Here is a 13,020-nt window from a genome sequence, read left to right as displayed (position 1 = left end):
CGCCCCCATGCTTAGGGAGTGACAGGGCCCTGGAACCTTGTTAGTCTCAGCTTCCTGTCTGTGCTGGAGCCTCCAGCTGCAGATGGTCTCTTCCCCCCATCCATTCCCCCCATCCTCACGGAGACCCAACTGTCTGCAGAACCTCTGCATGAGAGCTGCTTGGGACCCTTTGCTAGTGTCATCACTAGGTGCACAATGTTCCCTTTTGACATCTTTGCTCCATAGACATTTACTGTGGGAATCAGAATTCTGGATATCTATCTAGAGAAACATCTGGATCATAGTCTTTCATGGCATCATCCAGAGAGCCAGATGTGCCTGCCATTGAGCACAGTACAGGCAAGATGACTTTGCCAATTGGAATGTAGCATCGGGCATTCAGTTATGGTGATGTCCTAGAGGATCTCACATCAATGACTTCACCTTCATCTGTCAAGTGCAGTAAAATTCTGTGGAAAAAGCTGGTCATCCCAGATTGGAAGTACCCACAGCTTTCCAAGGTTGAGGAGGGAGACAATAATTTCTCCACAACCCCCTCAGCTTCCAATGACCAAATGAACAAGGTCCCAGTGGTGGAGGCCAAGGCTATGCATGTCATCATGAATTCTCTAATTACAAAGCAGACACAAGAGAGTATACAGCACTTTGAGCAGCAGGCAGGGTTGAGAGACACAAGGTACACTCCCCATAAAGGCCTCACCACCAAGTACTACTGCATGGTGGAGGCGGTCCATAAATTTGGAGATATGACAAAAGAAGATAGACTGCTTCAGCCCAGTACACTCCAAGTAGTACACTCCATTCTTCTCCCAAGCAAAAGCCCAGAGGTTGGTTTTCTCGTGGATCTTCTACTTCCTTACCTGGCCTAGACATCAGCAGCATTGGATGCTGGGAACAGAGACAGAGACAAACCCTCATCTGAAAAAATGGAGCCTTTTTGGATCAAGAATCCTTCAGAAATATGACTCAGTGTCCAATCCTACAGAGGTAATTAGAAGCCATAACCAGTGGAACTTATTCAGGTTCAGGCTACTAAAACTGCAGATGACCCAGCAACCTTCAAGCCAACTAAGATGTAAATTCCAGGGATGGAAGGAAAGAAACAATCTCCATGGACCCATAACCTCAAACCAAGGGATATGAATGTGTTGACACCTACAGGGTTCTAAACCTCCCTTTTCATATGAGCTATGTTGTTTTCCCTGATGAACTTTTATTATGTAGAGAGAGTATCTTACACTTTTATTTCTTCTCATCCACCTTGCACTTGACATAGGAAAGATGTCATTCATTTACATTTCTACTGAGGATAATATTTCTGGGGAGTTGGTGATTGTTTCTGTAAATATTTGTAACAAAACTTAAATCTTTCTAATGCAGGAAGATGTATTCTGTAATGTCCCAAAGTTAGTTTAAATAACTTCTCAGAGTACAGTTGACCACAGTCAATTACTGCTCTATAGAACTAAATTGTAGGGGACAAGGGAAATAAAACCTAGTAGACTTTGTTCTGCATATATATCCAAGATAAAAAAAATGTCTATCAAAATATGCATGTACAATGCTAACCTAACTGTTTGCCACTGAGGGGAGTGGGGTGGGAAGGAGGGATGGAAGGAAATTTTGTAACTTAAAAATACACATGTATATGGATGAAAATAAATAAAATTTAAAAAAAAGAAATACTCTTGGAGTATCATTACCAGAGCATAGAACCACAGAATACAAAAGAGTTAGAAGGGACCCTGGAAATCACCTGGTCCAATGCACTTATTTTATGAATGAAGAAACTGAGGCACAAAGAGATCAATGACATACCCAAGGACATGGTTGTTAACACTCACCACCACCATAGTGTCAACAGATTCAATGTAATTTAACAGGCATTTATTTGTTTGTTTGTTTACTATTTATTTATTTATTTAGCTCTCACTTGTACTTAATCTCTAGAAAACAATACCCAAAACTCCACTCAGACATCAATCTCACTTCAGATGAGCCAATAAAGTTACACTGACTTAATTAAGAGTTTCAACATCCCTTTGCAAGCCTTTGATTCATTTCCCTGTTTAGGTCAACAGTAATAAGGTCTAATCTTTTAGGCACATAGGTAAGAAATATATCTTAAATAAAGGATTGAAGATCACTTTTTCAATAAACATTTGTTCAGTATTTTGTTCATAGGATAGGCAGTGTAGAATAGTGGGTAGAGAAGCAATCAAGGAGACTTCAAATCTCATCTGGGAGCATCTTACCTTACATACTGGCCATGTAACTTAGAGTAAATCACTCAACCTTCCAAATCTCAAAGTCAGTTATAAGCTGAAGAATAAGAACTGGTTTGTATTGGAAAAGAGAGTTCCCTCATCTGAGAGTTCCTTGTTTTAATGGAAATATTTTATTTTATCTCTAAGTGTATGGAACTGTGGGAATACGGGAAAGGAAAAAAAATGAAAACTAGCCCTTATTCTCATTCTATATACAACATATGTGCAGGTAAGTAAATATAAGGTCATTTAGAGGAGAGTTTCAATTCTTTGTCACCCCCATTTGAGATTTTTTTTTAGGTTTGCAAGCCTTTTTTTTTTTAGGTGTTTTTTTTTTGCAAGGCAATTGGGGTTAAGTGGCTTGCCCAAGGCCACACAGCTAGGTAATTATTAAGTGTCTGAGACCGGATTTGAACCCAGGTACTCCTGACTTGAAGGCCGGTGCTTTATCCACTACACCACCTAGCAGCCCCCATTTGAGATTTTTCTTGATGAAGATACCAGAGAGTTTTGCTATTTCCTTCTCCAGCTCATTTTCAGATGAGGAAACTAAGGCAAATAGGGTTAAGTGACTTGCCCAGGATCACACAGCTAGTAAATGTTTGAAGCTGATTTGAACTTATGAACTCTTGAACATAAGTCTTCACTGCTAAGTTGCTATTTTGAAGGCAACACCAATAAGTAAGGGTATCAGGAATATGATAAAAAAATGAGTGTACAGAATCAGAAAGAGGGTGGATGAAAGAGAAGAGAAAGAGCCTCAAAGACTAATAAACACTAGTGTATCTGTAATTGGAAAAAAACCCTAAAGAGCTTTATCACTAGTCTAGTCTTGGAGGGTTATTTCTAAAGTAGCAATCCTTAGAGTGAAAAAGAAGAAATGTAAACAGGATCTAGAAAGGACTGGAAAAATACTTCCCTAAGTAGATATGAATCACAAAGGTTTACATTTGGGCTCACCCTGCTGACAGCCCCTTTACTTCATGGAGAATTCCCATGAAGCACTGATCCTTCTGGGGCTTATGGCTCATACAACTGGCTCCAAGTACTATGATGGAGCTCATAGGATTTATTCCAGGCCATGAAAGTCTATACCTGTGAACTAAGGGAGGCAAGGTTATCCCAGCATCCATCCATCTTCCCATGAATATGTTTACATACAACCTCAATCATCACACACACACACACACACACACACACACACTCAAAATGCCTACATACACATACATATACATTCATTCATAACACACACAAACATACATACACACACACAGAGTCACAGAATCATGTCACCAGAACTCAAATCAAACATTTGTGTGCTCTGGGGAAATTTGAAAAGTTGATTGTGTGCCTTGTTTCACTATAAAACCTATCTCTATTGTCTGGCTCAGTGCCTTTCAACAAAGATATATTAAGCAGATACTGTGCTAGATGCTATGGGGTATTAGGGACAAATATGAAACAATCCCTGCCCCCAAGGAGCTTAAATTCTACTAGGGGAAAGGGAGAATAGGATGGATCTATGCTAGCAAATACAAAGTATGTACAAAATAGTTTTGAGAGGGAAAGTGCTAATAACTGAGGAGATTAGGAAAGAAGTAGCAACTGAGTTGGGCTTTGTAAGTAGCTATGAAATCTCCAGGGTGATGAGGAGGAGATAGCCCATTTCAATCTTTTACAGATGAGAAAACAGTCTCAAAAAGATTAAAAAATTCACCCAGGATGACCTACCTACTAAGGCTAGCTTTCAATCCTGAGATGGGATTCAAACTTGGATTTCTCAATTCCACATCCAGTACTCTTTCTGCTTCATCCTCTAGCTGTACCAGCCAGCAGGAGTTGGTCAGACATGGGGCTCAGGTTTTTCTATCTTCTTATAATTTCAAACTTTGGCTCTGCCCCAGGATCTAAGTATAATTACTAGGTTTGATATCCCTTCCATTCTAGTCCTAGACAATAAAAGCAGCAATTCTGGTTACCATGGTCTTCATCTCTTCCTTCCTCCACCCCCATACTTGTCCCTTTCCCAACTCCAGAGCCTCATTTCTTATGGGAAACCTTTTCTGGTTCCCCTAGTCATTAGTGCTGCCCTTCTCCTCAAAGAGACAGATAGGTGGTACATATTGAGGCATGACTATCCAAGATTGGTTCACCTAGTATCACTCACATGTTTGGTGCCTGTGGAAGCATGGTCACCCAAGAGTGGTTCATCTAGAGTCATTCACAAGTTGGTGCATATGGAAACATGGCCACCCAGGAGTGGTTCACCCATAGTCACTCATATGTTAACACATATGGAAGCATGGCCATGGTTGTGGTATTGTCATGCAGCGATAGGGAATTAACCCATTCTCCTATGGAGCATTTTTCAATTACCATTCTTGGATCCAGACCTTGGAACCTTGGGGAATAGAGGCAATGGGTAAAAAGTGGTTCATCATTAGTCATTCACATGTTGGTGCATGTGGAAGCATGACTGTCTCACCTATGATCACTCACATGTTGCTCTGAATCTTAAGAGTAGTGGGGAAAAATAAGGGACACTATTCCTGTATACTTTGTACATCCTTCTAGGCTATTGCTCAGGCTCATCACTCATTGAGATTCCTTTCATGGGGAAGGAGAAGTCCAGAGCACTAAAATTATTTTATTTGAGTCATCATGCTATTCCCTGGGCCCAAAGATAAATAACAATCCCTCAAAAAATTAAAGGGTCCAGGTTACATTAGAATTATGAAATAAAAGTCATCTTAATAAATGTTCCTTATTGTAGGCCCTTAGACATGTTGTGCCTGGATAGCTCCTTATTTTTCCTAGGTCCGGCCATGATCCCTCTTCTCCTTTTTCACCATTGTTCTCCTCATCTCCAAGTTCAAAGGAATATCACAGATCTAAAAAAGTCAGTAAAACAGTGGTCCAAGATGTTCTAATCCTCCCCTAGCAGGTTTCCTCCATAAGCTCTGATGGTAATGTGTGACCAGATCTGCTTCCTGGCCAGAACTTGGGTTTTCATAAGCTGGAAGGGAGAGAATCCAGCTCTTAGCTCCAGCTGCTTTGAAGTTCATACACACTCAGGGTAATATTTTTCCAGCCCTTCCTGAGCTATGTTTACATTATCCATATTTCATCCAAGTTCTTTCATTCCCCTTGCCCTCCCAGGCTTCCTCAAAGGTCCCTTCTCCATTTCATTTCTGTGACCAGTTGGGCAACTATTCAGAGGTGAAGTATATCACTAAGAAAGGAAATGCTGACCAGGAGAAATGGACAACCCACTTTGGGAATGTTGCCTAAGCATTTCTGAATCCTGGACCCATGAAAGATGGATGAAAAGGATTACCCAGAGCCCTCTACTTCATTAGAGTACCACAGAGCTGGAAAAGACCTTAGTTCTCCTTTAGGCACACCCCTTCATTCTACAGATAGGGAAGTAACTTGCCCTACACTTTGGAGGCAAAATTAGCACTAAATAAGATCCCATAATCCTAAAATTTTGACCCTTAGTCCATTGGTCATCCCAAAGGAGGGAGGTATATGCATATACACTGGTCCTCCTTCCCTCCCTATCTTTGCTCATTTTCACTAAATGCATGTATCTGCACACTCTAGCACCATCTGCAACTTATAATACCATTCTTTACCCATTCCCACAATACCCCCTCCTCCAGTCCCCAAGGTTTCCAAGGTCTGGATACAAGAATGATGACTGAAAATGTTCCATGGGAGAATGGGGGAATTCCCTATCACCACATGATAATGCCACAACCACTACTACTGATGATGTTTGTCCTTCATTCTCAAAAGAAGACCATGACATCAGGAAGGTAATGCCATGACAAGCTCATGAATTGGATTTGAGTTGGGGGGGAAGGGAGGGCTGTGCTAAGTCACCAGCCTTACTTTCTCCTCCAGAGTCATCTAGGTCCAATGGACAGACATGAATCAAGACAAGTGGAGATGACCCTGGATATGAGGTTAATCAGGGTGAAGGGACTTGCCCAAGGTCACACAGTCAGTGTCAGGAGTCTGAGGCAATTCCTGTCCTCCTGACTACAGGGCCAGTGCTCTATCCACTGCCCCACCTAGCTGCTGCTGCTACTACTACTACTACCACAGATAGCTATCTAGCCTTTATATGGTACTTTGAAGTTCACATGTATTTTTCATCTGGTCCTTATAACAACTATGGGAGGTAAAATACCATTATTATCCCCATTTTACAGATGGGAAAATGAAACTCAGGGAAGGTAACTGAGCTAATAAGTTATTAGAGACAGGATTTAAGCAAGTTATCAAGACTCCTTAGTCAACTACTTTATTCAGTACACAGCCTCCCCCAGTTACCTCTCTCTTTTTTTTAGGGTTTTTTTTTTGGTAAGGCAAACAGGGTTAAGTGGCTTGCCCAAGGCCACACAGCTAGGTAATTATTGTGTCCGAGACCAAATTTGAATCCAGGTACTCCTGACTCCAAGGCCGGTGCTTTATCCACTACGCCACCTAGCCGCCCCCTGTTACCTCTCTCTTGAGCTGACACTGCTCCAGTTCTCAAAGAGTCAATTTTACCTGAGAGGCAGTAGTTATCTCTGAATACCACAGACTGAGAGGAAAGGACTATAATCTATAGCCTTGTTCCTAGGGAAACTGGACTGTGGCTGAACTCCAAGTCAGCTCTAAAGTTCAGGAATGAACTCTATCCCCTCCATTGCTTATTGCAATATCCAGTTAGAAGGTGCTTTACAGGGTCAGACCAAAGAAGATGCTCTCTCTCTCTCTCGACTGTATCCCTCACTGTCAGCACAGTTGCAGACTGAGAGAGACCTAGGGAGGGTAAAGAGTGAAGAAGGAAAAAGGTGGAGGAGAAGTGATGGGAAATATTGGATGCCACATGACTATTTCAATGCCAGACAAGTTTAGGAGAATGTGGAGAGAGGGCAATACTTTAGGGATCCCTGTTGTGTGGGATGTCAGGGGTAGAATTGCAGATGTGAGTGCCAGAGCTGTCAGATTGTGGTATAGTCTAATTCAAGAAGTAGAATCCTGCAAAGGAAGGAACCAAAAGTCAGGGTCTTGCCAATCTCCAAAGAAAACTAAAGAGCCAAAGAATTTTCTTTTCTTTTAAATCTTATTTTCCTACTGGAAGCAATTACCTTTGAAGAAGATCTTTTGTTGTGCAGATGAAAAATGATGTGCACAGAAAACTCATCTCCCAGCCAGCCTTCAGAGCAAACATTTGTGGGCTATGGTAAAAGGAGTCCACAGGCTGATCAGTTTCTGGCTTCTAAGGGATAGATCATTGAATCATCAAATCTGGCTCTGGATGGGACCTTAGGTGTCATGTATTCCAAGCTTCTTATGTTACTGCTGAAGAAATGAAGTGGGGAGCTAAGTGATTAGATGAATCGTCCAAGATCCCACAGGTAGAAAGTAGCAGCTGCTGGGATTAAATCTCAACACTTTTTTGTAATAATAATATCATTGGAAGCAGCTTTGATGTCCAGTGATTGGAGATTAGCTGAAATAAATGAGGACATTTTAAATAAAACACCTTATCAAGTGTTTTTTTTTGTCTTTTTTTTCCCCTTAGACCTGTGGTTTTAATAAGGATGGGGCATTCCTGATCTGGAAATTCCTCCCTCCTTCCCCACCCCCTGACATGCAAATTGGCAACTTGTATGTAACCTACAGTCCTAAAGAATTATATGGGACACTAAGAAATTAAGTGACATATTTTGGACCCCACAGTTAGTATCTATAAAAAACAAGGTGAACCTGAAGATCTTCCTAACTCTGAGGATGATTCTCCATTATATCAATAATGTCAAACTCAAATAGATAGAAGACATTAAACCATATATAAGGATTCCTGAAGGCCATCTATTGATTTAGAAAACTGCACATCTACATTATCTTTCTTCTATTGTATCTTTATTTATTTTGCTAAATATTTTCCAATTACAATTTAATCTGGTTCCAGTCTCACTTGGGACTCTTGTGGATACACGCAGCCCATAATGTGATTGACAACATGTACCTTGTTCCCTTTCAAATGTAATAATAAAATACTGTTTAAAAAAAGAGGAATAGGGACAAGACCTCATGGATGAGGAAACTCCCATCACTAGTTACCCAAGGTCACACATCCAAGAGGTGCTAGAGTTTACACTTGAAATGAAGTTATACTGGTTTCAAGACTGGTTCTCAATATACCACCCCATTCACTCCCGGATAAATATGAAGACAATATGGAAATATGAAAAGACGTATAATAAGTGCCCAAAGGACAATCAATCAGTACACCCAGAATCACGTACACATTGTCTAAAATCCTTAGAATACAAACAACAAAAACAAAAAACAAGAGAACAGTCAAAAGGAGTGGAATTTCAGATAGACTTTTAAAAAAGACACAGAAGTAACATGTTTTTGCTTATTTATTTTTTGTCAGTTCCTTTGGCCTTATTTTCTTATAAGCCAATGGTTTTAGATAAGATTTTACTCTTAATTTGATTATTTATTTATTTATTTATGTCTCATTAACATTATGATAAAAAAAAAACTGGATGTCCTAAAAATTAGAATGAAGCTGTATATCAAGAAGAAAGTAAGAAATTATTTAAAGTCCTACTTATATTCCAGGCACTATGCTAGTGTGTTAGAAATATTATCTTATTTGATCCTCAAAGCAACCTTGTGAGATAGGTGCTATTGATATCCACATTTGATTGTTGAGGAAACTAAGGCACAAATCAGTTAAGTGACTCATCCAGGGACACACAACAAGCATGTCTCTGAAGTCAGATTTGCCCTAAGGTCTTACTGACTCCTGGTCCAGCACTCTGGCACAGATATAATTACAATCAAGGCAAATTATGAAGAACAAGCCTAGAAACTTCTAAAATGAATAATAATTTAGATAGCGGCAACCTGGCTGCCTCTCTTAGGAGGTATCAAACTCCTTGCTAATGTATCCTGGTTGAGCAGAGATCCTACTCAGGTATTGATTAGACTAGCTCAGAGTTGTTAAACTCAGCTGTTGATTTCAGCCAAAACAGATTAAAATGTAATTGGTAAAAGTTTAATAAAATAAATAAAAATACAATGAAATCTAGATAAATGTCCATGTAGGTTTTTCTGAATCAATATGTAGCCCACAGGGATGTTTCTATTTGGGTTGGACACCACTGGACTAGATGATCTTTTAAATGCCTTCTGGCCTTAAGAATATGTAATTCTATGATGGATGGAAAAGATGAGGCTAGACAAATTCAGGTCACTTAAAGGGGACCTCAGAATTTTAGCAGACTGCTAACTCTATATGAGTTATAATTATGATATGACCAACAAAAAGTTTTGTGATCTTAAACAATATTAATAGAAGCATGGTATTCTGAAGTCAGGTGACAGTGGATAGAGCACTGAGACGTCAAAAAGACAAGTTCAAATCCACCCTTAGATTCATTTTCCTGAGTTTAAATCCCTCCTCAGATTCTTACTAAGTGTGCCTCCTAGGGCAAGTCATTTAACTTCATCTACTTCAGTTTCCTCATCTGTAAAATGAGCTAGGGAAGGAAATGGCAAAGCTCTTCTGTATCTTTCAGTTTTTTAAAACTTATTTAAGGCAATGGGGTTAAGTGACTTGCCAAAGATCACACAGCTAGGCAATTATTAAGTGTCTGAGGCCAGATGTGAACTCAGGTCCTCCTGACCTCAGCGCTGGAGCTCTATCTACTGTGCCACTTAGCTGCCCCTCTCCAGTAGCTTTGCCAAGAAAATCCCAGAGTCATGAAGAGTCAGTAATAACTGAACAACACCAAATAGGTTAAATATACTCTTGGGCAACTAGACGGATAGTTGGATAGAGTGGACAGAATGCCAGGCCTGGAGTCAAGAAGACTTGAATTCAAATTTGGCCTCAAAAACTTCCTAGCTGCTTCACCCCAGGCAAGTCATTCACCTCTGTTTGTCTCAATTTCCTCAACTATAAAATGGAGGTCATAATAGGGTTATGAATTAATATCTATTAAGGACTTAATAGTGCCTGACTCAGGGTTTTAACAAATGTTGATTCTTTGCTTCCTTCAGAACAAGGGAAGTCATGGTACCATTGCACTCTGCTCTAGCCTCACCACAATTAAAGTATCACATCCAGATACAGGCTCATTTTAGGAAGGGTCTTGACAAGCCAAAGCACACCCAAAGGGCGGGCCACCAGAATAATGAAGGGTCTCAGAATCCTACCATCGTGGCTTGGTTGGAAGCACTAAAGCTGTTTGTACTGGAGAGCAAGAGTCTAAGGCAGGATATGATAGCCCCCTTCAAGTATCTGACAGGTCACTGCATTGAAGAGGAATAAGGCATGCTTTACTTGGCACCAAAAGAAGAACCAGAAACAATGGGTGTGACTTTCAGAGAAGTAGGTTTTGGCTCAATAGATGCAAACACCTCCCAATAATTAAAGCTGTTCAAAATGGAAGATTCTGCCTTGACAGATAGCTAGTTCTCCATGAAATAGGCACCTTTAAATGAAGACTGGAATACTGCTGTCAGCAGAACTAGAATTTGTAGGGAATGAGGGATTTGCCCCAGGGCACTGATATTTAGAGAGGGTCAATAACATCATAACCATGGCATACTTCCCCAATCTAGCAAGCATATCCATAGTAAGTATCTATTAAGCACACACTTTAGACCAGACACCGCTCTGAGCCCTGGGGATACAAAAACAAGGAATGAAACCACCTCTACATGCAAAAATTCTTATATTTTAGTGGAGAAGGCTACTGAAAAAATATACAAACATAAATATATATAGATATATACATATGTGTATATATGTGTATAGATATATATGGCATAGAGAATAAACACAAGTAAAGTAGTTCATTGCAAGGATGCTTATAAAAGGATGGACTCTTTAATTGAGGGTAAGCAAAAGTTTCATTTCAAAGACGGTCCTTAAGTTGTGTCTTGAAGGAAGAGACTCTATGAGATGGAGGCGAGGAAGGAGTACATTCTAAACATGGATGACAATTAGTGCCATGAGAAATGAACTGATATATGCAAGGAACAGACAGAAAACCAATTTGACTAAATGGCAGGTGAAAATGGTTGGGGCAAGGCAGTGAAGGGTTTTTAGAGCCAAACAGAGGATTTTATATTTGATTCCAGAGGCAATAGGAAGTCAGTTCAATTTATTGAAAAAAAAATCCGTGACTAAAGTAAACTTCCCTTTATGTTTCTCCCTTTTGCCCCAAAACACAAAAATTCCTGGTTACATCTCTGCTTACCAAGGATATGGTAGAGGTTTTTACTATTTGGGAATAGGTTGAACCAAATATTCTTTGACTTTCTGTCCAATTCTCAGATTCTGTGATTATAAAACACTTGATGATTTAAATGCTAAACCGATGTTGGCTCAATCTAAGGAAAAACTTTCTTCCCACTGGCCCAGGGACAAAAACACTTTCAGACAACATTAAAGTACAAGGGAATAAGATATCCCTAGCCTCTTCTGCAAAGATTCTATACAAGATGTTTGATAGAGGGATCACAAGGAAATTCTGCTTCAGAGTCAACACTTTCCACATACTTTGTAGTCTCTAATACTCACCTTATAGGTCATCTGATTTCTCCTAGCTCAGAAAGACTAACCAAATTTCTGTCCAGATCAACAATCTGTTGACAACTCCAGTTTCAGTCTTGAACAAGTCTCACTAAAATGTCCTGGAAAAAATATTGGGTTTCCTTTGTTTGATACCATGTACAAGGAGCCATGGTAAAGTTAATCTGCCTTGTCATTTGAAATATAATTGTGACTATCTTAACTGTCCCCAACTTCTCATGGCTACCCCTAGGTAGAATTTTTAATATTATATTTATTTTATTTTTATACAAATGATTTTTTATACATTACTAAAATATTCTTGTTTAAGAGTAAATATAATAACCCCTCCCCCAAAAAATATAGACCCTCATGAGCAATAAAGTAAAGGAAAGAGGAAAAAATTAAAATTAAATAATAATAATAATAATAATAATAATAATAATGCAACTAGGTGGCACAGTAGACAGAGCACTGGTCCTGGAGTCAGGAGCACCTAAGCTCAAATCCAGCCCCAGACACCCCAGACAATCACCCAAGTGTGTGATCCTGGGCAAGCCACCCCAACCCCAATGCCCTGCAAAAAACAAACCAAAAAAACAAAATAAGATATAATAATAATGATGATGATAATAATAATGGCAGCCAGGTGGTGCAGTGGACAGAGCACTGGCCCTGGAGTCAGGAGCACCCGGGTTCAAATCCAGCCTCAGACACCCAACAATCACCCAGTTGTGTGGTCCTGGGCAAGTCACCCAACCCCATTTGCCCCGCACCCCCTAAAAATAACAACAATAATAATAATAATAAATGTGCTTCAGTCTATGTTCCAACACCACCAGCTCTGTCATGAGTAGATCACATTCTTTAGGATAAGTGCATCATAAAAGCTACTTCCATATTTTTCCACTGTTGCCATTGCTCATCCCAACTCCCTCCATTTGTGCTTCCCCACTACCATACACTATGTTTCCTCTCTCCTTTCACTCTGTTCCTCTTCTTAAATGTGCTGTAGAGTAGCTGAGTGATGCAGCAGACTGATCACTGGCCCTGGGACCAAGTGGCCCTGAGCCCACATACCACCCCTAAGGCCCAGCAACCACCTGGGCCTGTGGTCACGGACAGGTCATCCAATCCCAGCCCCTTGCAAGAAAT

At 40.1% G+C, this 13,020-nt stretch overlaps 1 pseudogene; it reads left to right on the top strand.

Moving 5' to 3' along the window:
- Nucleotides 1-344: 344 nt before the first annotated feature.
- LOC141520070 (putative monooxygenase p33MONOX pseudogene) lies at nucleotides 345-1,169 on the top strand (annotated as a pseudogene).
- The last annotated feature ends 11,851 nt before the right edge of the window (nucleotides 1,170-13,020 follow it).

The sequence above is a fragment of the Macrotis lagotis genome, chromosome 4 (assembly GCF_037893015.1).
Source record: "Macrotis lagotis isolate mMagLag1 chromosome 4, bilby.v1.9.chrom.fasta, whole genome shotgun sequence".
Lineage (NCBI taxonomy): Eukaryota > Metazoa > Chordata > Mammalia > Peramelemorphia > Peramelidae > Macrotis > Macrotis lagotis.
This window is presented reverse-complemented; position numbering and strand designations above follow the sequence as displayed.